At 39.5% G+C, this 7874-nt stretch overlaps 2 pseudogenes; one reads left to right on the forward strand and one right to left on the reverse strand.

Moving 5' to 3' along the window:
- Positions 1-2359: 2359 nt before the first annotated feature.
- Positions 2360-2477, reverse strand: LOC148538457 (5S ribosomal RNA; annotated as a pseudogene).
- A 1792-nt stretch (positions 2478-4269) lies between these two features.
- On the forward strand, positions 4270-4387 carry LOC148538458 (5S ribosomal RNA; annotated as a pseudogene).
- The last annotated feature ends 3487 nt before the right edge of the window (positions 4388-7874 follow it).

Genomic DNA, 7874 nt, shown 5'->3' on the forward strand with positions numbered 1-7874 from the left:
GCTCATTCCACTAGGTCTGTGGGTCCTTCGTGGGCAGCTCGACGTGGTGCCTCGGCAGTTCAGATCTGCAAGGCTGCTACGTGGTCTTCTGTCCATACCTTCGTGAGGTATTACAGGTTTGACACCTTCGCCTCTCAGGATGCTTCCTTCGGGCGGCGGATTCTCCTTTCTGCACAGGAGCGTCCCCACCCTTAAAGGATACTGCTTTGGGACATCCCCAAGGTATCCTGTGGATACCCTATGGACCCTGAAGTAGAAAATATGAGATATGGTAAGAACTTACCCTTGTTATCTCTATTTCTACGAAGTCCATAGGGTTCCACAGGACTCCCGCCCTGTCGCACCTGTGCTGCAGATGGGCTTTGCTCTGGTCACCGGTTTTCCGTCTCCCTCTGGTGAGAATGTGATTCTTGTATGTGTCCAGATCTTTGTTCTCTCTCTTCCTTCTCCTCCTCCGGCCTATGGCTTGGTAACTAACTGAGGTGCCTTGGCCCGGGGGCGGGGTATAGGAGGGGGACCTAGTGCATCCTGGGAGGCTGAAAGCTTAACTCTTTGGTGCCCTGCGACTGACGTCACACCTATACCCCAAGGTATCCTGTGGAACCCTATGGACTTCGTAGAAATAGAGATAACAAGGGTAAGTTCTTACCATATCTCATATTATTCGTATAAATGAATCTGGTGCCTGAAGAATATTCAGTTGGGTTTATTTGCACCATGTTCTATTTGAGCACGTGTGAAGGTGCTTATCAGAGCAATTTCTTAATACAGTGGTTTCCTAACTTCCCTGAATCACGGCGCCCTGGAGTATCAGCATTTTTTCAGGGCACCCCTAGGCCAAAAGTTTCTTATTGAGAGACTCAGCAAAAAGTATTAAATGAAGTAAATTGTACTTACCTATCATCCTTAGGGTCAGTTATATGGTTTGTGGACAGGGTTGCTCTTCTCTTTGTCCACATATTTTATGATTGGCAACCACCAGCACTGGATTTCCCTGTTACATTGACCAAAAATTATTTTATTTGGTACTGAACCACCAACCCTGGACCACCAACCCTTGACTCAGTATGCCTGGGCACCCAATTTGGGGACAACTGTCTTAAAGGATATATCCACCCAAACACATACTAAGTAAATACTAAGGGGAAAGTATATAAAACCTTCTAAAGAGAGGGCAAGTATAGACGTTGCCCATAGTAACCAATCAGCTTCTACCTGTACTTTTAAATAATGTACAGAACTTGATAAATGCTAGATAGTAAACGATTGTTTGATATGGACAGTTTCTCCACTCTTTAGAAGGTTTAATAAATTTTGCCTAAATCCTCACCCCCAAGTACCAGAAAGGCAAGTGCCTGATGGATCAGCTTGGTATACTTGGCATAAGTTCAGGAGAAATCCCTTCTACCCGGGATAATGTTACATGGACAGACAACAACACATTACACCCATTTCACTATAATGCACCAAGCCATGTTTGGGGTCATTTTGTAGCCACGAGACCTGGACACCTCGCAAACAATGAGTTCATGATGAACACCTCTTTATTTCAGAGGCTGTAGCATAAACATTTATGAGAAGTCTGTCTGACAGCTGAAGCTTGGCTGAAATTGGACAATGGCCCTAAGCTCAAATATAAAACAATCAAGGTTTTGACATGGCCAAATCACAATGTAAACTTCAACCTCATTGAGGAGCTGAATCAATAAATGCCCTTAATCATCAATAAACTGAGTGTTACAAAAGTGGAGGGATCCTAATTTCCTGAAACACACTATGGTTTAAAAGGCTGATAAAATCAGAGAATGATTAGTTCATGTGATTGCTGTTAAAGGTTCTACAAGCTCCTGAATCATGGGGTATATTTACTTCTTAACACATACAGTAGCTTCTTCATATTGTCTTCTATTGGGTTGAGTAGATGATGATAACATAAAATAGGTCATGTGTTATTTGTCACATAAAAGGTCTACAGTTAGATGCACAAGAGTTTTCTTAATAGTAAGTCTAGTCTAGAGTGGAATGCCAGCACCTCTAACTCCCTCATCTGAGTTAAACAACAATAAAGAGAGAAAAGTAGAGCTATTATCTGAGGCACTCTAAAGTAACTTATTGTCAATTAAAACATAACTTTTATTAATAACATTATAATAAGGTACCATATAGTTTAATCAAAATTACAGATGGTATATATCCATCATAAGAAACAAGTTTCATTGAGCATAATGAAAAAGGCGAATTATTTAAAAATATTACACAATCAGAAACTGATATATTTGATTGATAATATAAACAGAAGAAGCTCTCATGTGTCTATATTGTTTGGCCATGTGCAAAAGAACTCCCAATAATATCTTTTAAGCTACAGCACCTGGTATTCCCTGGAGGTCACCCTTCCAGGTACTAACCAGGCCAATTACCGTTTAGCTTCCAAGATCAGACGAGATTGGGCGATCAAGTAATGTATGGCTGTAGATCTGGTAGGGAAAATTGCACAGTTCATAGGTCAAAACAATATATATGTAGGACTAGTAGCATTTGTAGTCCATTTGTTGATGAGTAACAAATTCCAAGAAAGAATGCACAGGCAAACTTAATTGTTCCACATACCATAATATATCATAACATATCATAAATTCAATACATGAATAGTATTGTATGCTCCTGAGTTCCTTAATATGATACGAAAACAGATCATATATATTGCGCATTCATAAGAAAAATATAATGAACATGTTGAATTAATCATATGAAAAGATGAGTAATGAGTTATAATCTCATCGTCAATCAAATTAGGAACAGTATTGCTGGTACCCACTAAAAATAGAGATATTTGTCGAAATCCGACAATAGTAATAGGTACAACTAACAAGATGACACAACAGGTATCCGCTCAAGTCATCAAGAAATATAAAGACTTGAGCACATGTAGTAAATAACATTGATGTGGGCTAATTAGCAAAAGTCCACACAGACCGGTGATTAATCAAACTGATCACTGAAAGAGATCACATATACAAGTTGTAAAGAAATACATCATAAGTATGATTGAACCAAGATGACACAACAAGTGTCTGCTCAAAGCATCCAAGATTGTATGGAGATTATGCACTAACTGATGATATAAGATTGCTATGGGCTATTTGGCAAAAGTCCCCATTAACGGTAATAAATCCTGTGTCCAAAAAATCTGGACCCGAAAAATTCAATTATAAATGTATCAGTCAACCAAATGACATGGTGATATTCACCTGTGATGGTAATTATGTATCAACCTAATTATAATATTAGGTGAGATCAATATTGTGAGTGGTATACGATACTTATATACAAAAAAGATGAAAAAACATTTTTTTTAATAATTAAATGGGTAACATGTATGACTGTGAAAAAGTTAAGAGGAGAATATTCACATACTTTTCAATTGATACACATACAACTGCTACAAGTCACAAACAGTGAAAGAGAAATACCAATAAGAAAAAATACACGTGTAAAAATACCATGATTCAGATACATATAGTTGAAAAAATAAGGGTGGTGATGGTCACAGTGAGTAATTAATCTCTAATGTATATATGTACATGTAGAAATAAAAGAATGCTGAGCAAGTGATGTTGTGAGATCATGCATATCCTATATGACATATAATTTGACCGGGTCTAGGACACAGTGATCCTGCCCGTGCACTGGCTGGGTGATCCAGAGTGTTAGTTACACTCTGTTTGGATCACCCAGCCAGTGCACGGGCTGGATGCCTCAGGAACTCGGATGCAGGAATGTTATTGTATCTTACTGCATACTGACACAGCAGGATCTCTACATGTGCTCAAGTCTTTATATTTCTTGATGACTTGAGCGGATACCTGTTGTGTCATCTTGTTGGTTGTACCTATTACTATTGTCGGATTTCGACAAATATCTCTATTTTTAGTGGGTACCATCAATACTGTTCCTAATTTGATTGATGATTATAACTCATTACTCATCTTTTCATATGATTAATTCAACATGTTCATTATATAGTTCTTATGAATGCGCAATATATATGATCTGTTTTCGTATCATATTAAGGAACTCAGGAGCATACAATACTATTCATGTATTGAATTTATGATATGTTATGATATATTATGGTATGTGGAACAATTAAGTTTGCCTGTGCATTCTTTCTTGGAATTTGTTGCTCATCAACAAATGGACTACAAATGCTACTAGTCCTACATATATATTGTTTTGACCTATGAACTGTGCAATTTTCCCTACCAGATCTACAGCCATACATTACTTGATCGCCCAATCTCGTCTGATCTTGGAAGCTAAACTGTAATTGGCCTGGTTAGTACCTGGAAGGGTGACCTCCAGGGAATACCAGGTGCTGTAGCTTAAAAGATATTATTGGGAGTTCTTTTGCACATGGCCAAACAATATAGACACATGAGAGCTTTTTCTGTTTATATTATCAATCAAATATATCAGTTTCTGATTGTGTAATATTTTTAAATAATTCGCCTTTTTCATTATGCTCAATGAAACTTGTTTCTTATGATGGATATATACCATCTGTAATTTTGATTAAACTATATGGTACCTTATTATAATGTTATTAATAAAAGTTATGTTTTAATTGACAATAAGTTACTTTAGAGTGCCCCAGATAATAGCCCTACTTTTCTCTCTTTTTTGTTGTTTAACATATATTTTGGGCTGTGGGAGCACCACCAACAATATTTATGATCGATAAGTATCTGTGACGTCTTGAATGGTTGGTTGATAATTTACTCTCAGTTCTGTGCAGAATCGCTTCCTTCCCTCATCTGAGTCCCAACAATGTACCAGAACTCCCTTTTCTTTTCTCAGCACAATCTATTTATCATACCAAATGTTGCATTGATCATGTCTTGCACCATCCTTTTCTCACTCAATTTGACCTCATTGTGATACAAGGTTGACTCACCTGGTATATAATTTATAGACCATAACTCTGCGTCAAGACTAAAGGTAACTTTCTTCTTGTTTATCTATGTGAATAAGTATTGGAAAATGCTTAACTATAATTTTATTTAACTTGTAACATAGAAGTCCAAGGCATGTCGCTTGGTCAGCAGGTTTTCACTAACCTGACCTCTGCAATATTTACACTAAATCATTTAATTGATTAATCACTGACTCTGGATTTTGACATAACTTCCTGGGATGACACAAAAGATTTAAAATGTGTTCCTTATGCATCTTCCACAGAGTACCACTGGCCTATAGATCAGGCTACTAGGAACTTGGGAAGTCATCCAAACTACTGTAACTACGGTGTGAGCTTCCATGCTAGGGCTTTGTCCAAGATCAGCATACAACTTGATAAATACTGTCCTCCATCTGAGAAACTCATCAAAATAAATTATAAAAATAGAATATTTAAAAATGGTAAGCAACAGTTGTATACTGAGCAGTAACCATCATGGCTTTATATCTCAACAAATAAAAGAAACAATATTTAATTAGAAATATCTAGAATAATTGGAACATTTAATTTTTTCCCCCAATTTTCATAAAGTTTACTGAAAAATGTTTTGACAAGATCTTATAATTAGATGCAAATAAATATTGTTTTTTTTTTAGGCCGTATTTGTTTTTTTTTATTTCAATAAAGCACTCTCTTTTTAATAAACAAGTATGGCCTAAACAGACCTGCTGTACAGTACTTTAAAAGCATAACTCTACTGAAGTGTTGCCCGAAGCCAGTACTGTCCAATATGTAATGAGCTGCACTGTAAATATTTTAAATATCTAGTGACTTGCCGTCTCTCAGAATAATTCCCATGTGACATGAGGATTTTACGCTTTCAATAGCAAGCCACCAGTTACATAGATCTGCACAGAATTCTTAGATAAAGGAAGGTTATCTCTGCATATACATACTTATTATAGTATGGAAGGTTACCTTATGTTTGAACACAGCATACTGAGGTTGGAGAGGTAAGCTATTTAAAATGAAAAGGCTGCATAAATATTTTGTTAATTCTTGTGCATAATATCCATCACGTCAAATGAAGGAATCCATTAAGCTCACAGGCTCCTAGATAGCGCTAACTCATAACTCTTGACTAACAAGCACATTTTTGATACCTGCAGGAAGCAGGAGAGATGCAAAGTGACATGGGACACTGGAACAGCAATACTGTAGTATTTCTATTGCTGCCTACCCCTGTCTATGATCTGTCCTCTTTTGTCCTGGGTCTCACTGTCTGTTGGGTTCATACTTTAGGTCAGTGAGGATTTGCTGCCAAGTTCTCTCTATACAAAATAGAGGAATTTTCTGTACATTGTATATGTGATACCCCTGGCTCTGATAGGAGCCAATGGACATTGCAATATAGGAGGTGGAGTCATTACACGCCTAAACTGAGACAAGTTTGTGGTTTGCACAGTGGACAAATGGAGACGCCGAGGAGCAGAGTGCAGAGCGGGGTGAGCTGCTGCAGGTCTGCTGTGAGCAGGGCCGGCTCTAGGGGTGTTCGACCAGTGCGGTCGAACAGGGGTGCCTCCCATAGAGGGCGCACCCCTCCCAAACATCCCGATTTCCACCCGTGGGCTGAAGTGGTCCGCGGTTGGTCAAATCGGTACTTGGGGGTGAGGATTTAGGGGAAATTTATTAAAACTTCTGAAGAGTGGAGAAATTGTCCATATCAAACAATCCTTTACTATCTAGCATTTATCAAGTTCTGTACATTATTTAAAGTACAGGTAGAAGCTGATTGGTCCCCCACCGCCGCAGCTGTGTGGCAGTGCCGGACACCTGAGTCTGAATGGATGCTGCGTACATGCGCGCGGCATCCATTCAGTGAGGGGAGAGGGCTGGGGGAAGTCCATGAGAATGCCTACCGTCTGGGGGTGGCCCCACTGACATCACAAGTGATGTCAGTGGGAGAGCTTTCGGCTCTGTTTGAGCCGAAAGCTCTCTGGGGCTTGCGGCCACGAGACCCTATCACAAGGGTCTCGTCGCAAGCACGATGGTCGCGATGGTCTGGACCATCGCGACCATCATCATGGCAGCTCGCATTAGCTGTGGGTGGCAACCCACAGCAATGCAAGCGGCCAGGAGGCCGCTCCATAAAAAAAAAGGATGCCCTGATTCAGAGCGAGCGCTCTGTCAGAGCGTCCGGCTCTGAATCAGGCCCTGATTGCACTACCCATAATGAGAAAGTCCAAGGATGGAATGACATGGTAGTATAGGCATGGAATGCTGTGAGTAAACCTAACCAGGTTTACCAGATAGCACAAGCAATACAAAGAATCCAGGAGTCCCAGGACAGGAACTAGGGGGGTGATTCAGCTTAGGATGGAATTGCAAAGCTGCACACAAGCAGCTTTGAAATTCCGTCCTTGCTAATATGCAAATTCAACAGACGGTGTATGACACCCCCTGTTGCATTTGCGATCCCAGCACTACGGCCGAGTTCGCAGGCCGGGATAACCATCGATCGGTCGAGATAGTGGGTTATTGCCCATTGCCTTTTCACTACTGTGTTGAAATTTACTGATATTAACTGGGTAGACTTCTTTATGTTGACGCTGCAGTATACTGCAGGATTGATTTGTAGATAACCTTTGGGATTTGAAATCGGAGCTCCCATATCCACTACGTTATTGATGGAAAGTCACTATGATATCCAACCACAGTTTATATGTACCAGATATCCCTCCATAACAAAGAGATTGCGGCTTGGAAGTGCATAAGAACCGGATGTTTCGTCAGACTATTCATTGTTTCACAAGCCAGAAATTTATGCTGGTGGTTCGATCTTATCAAATTACTATAAGAACTGAGTAAACCATTCTGCCACGTGCTTGTAGTAGAATATTTATTGGAGCGCTAA

The sequence above is a fragment of the Taudactylus pleione genome, unplaced genomic scaffold, assembly GCF_031769625.1.
Source record: "Taudactylus pleione unplaced genomic scaffold, aTauple2 ptg000040l, whole genome shotgun sequence".
Taxonomy (NCBI): Eukaryota; Metazoa; Chordata; class Amphibia; order Anura; family Myobatrachidae; genus Taudactylus; species Taudactylus pleione.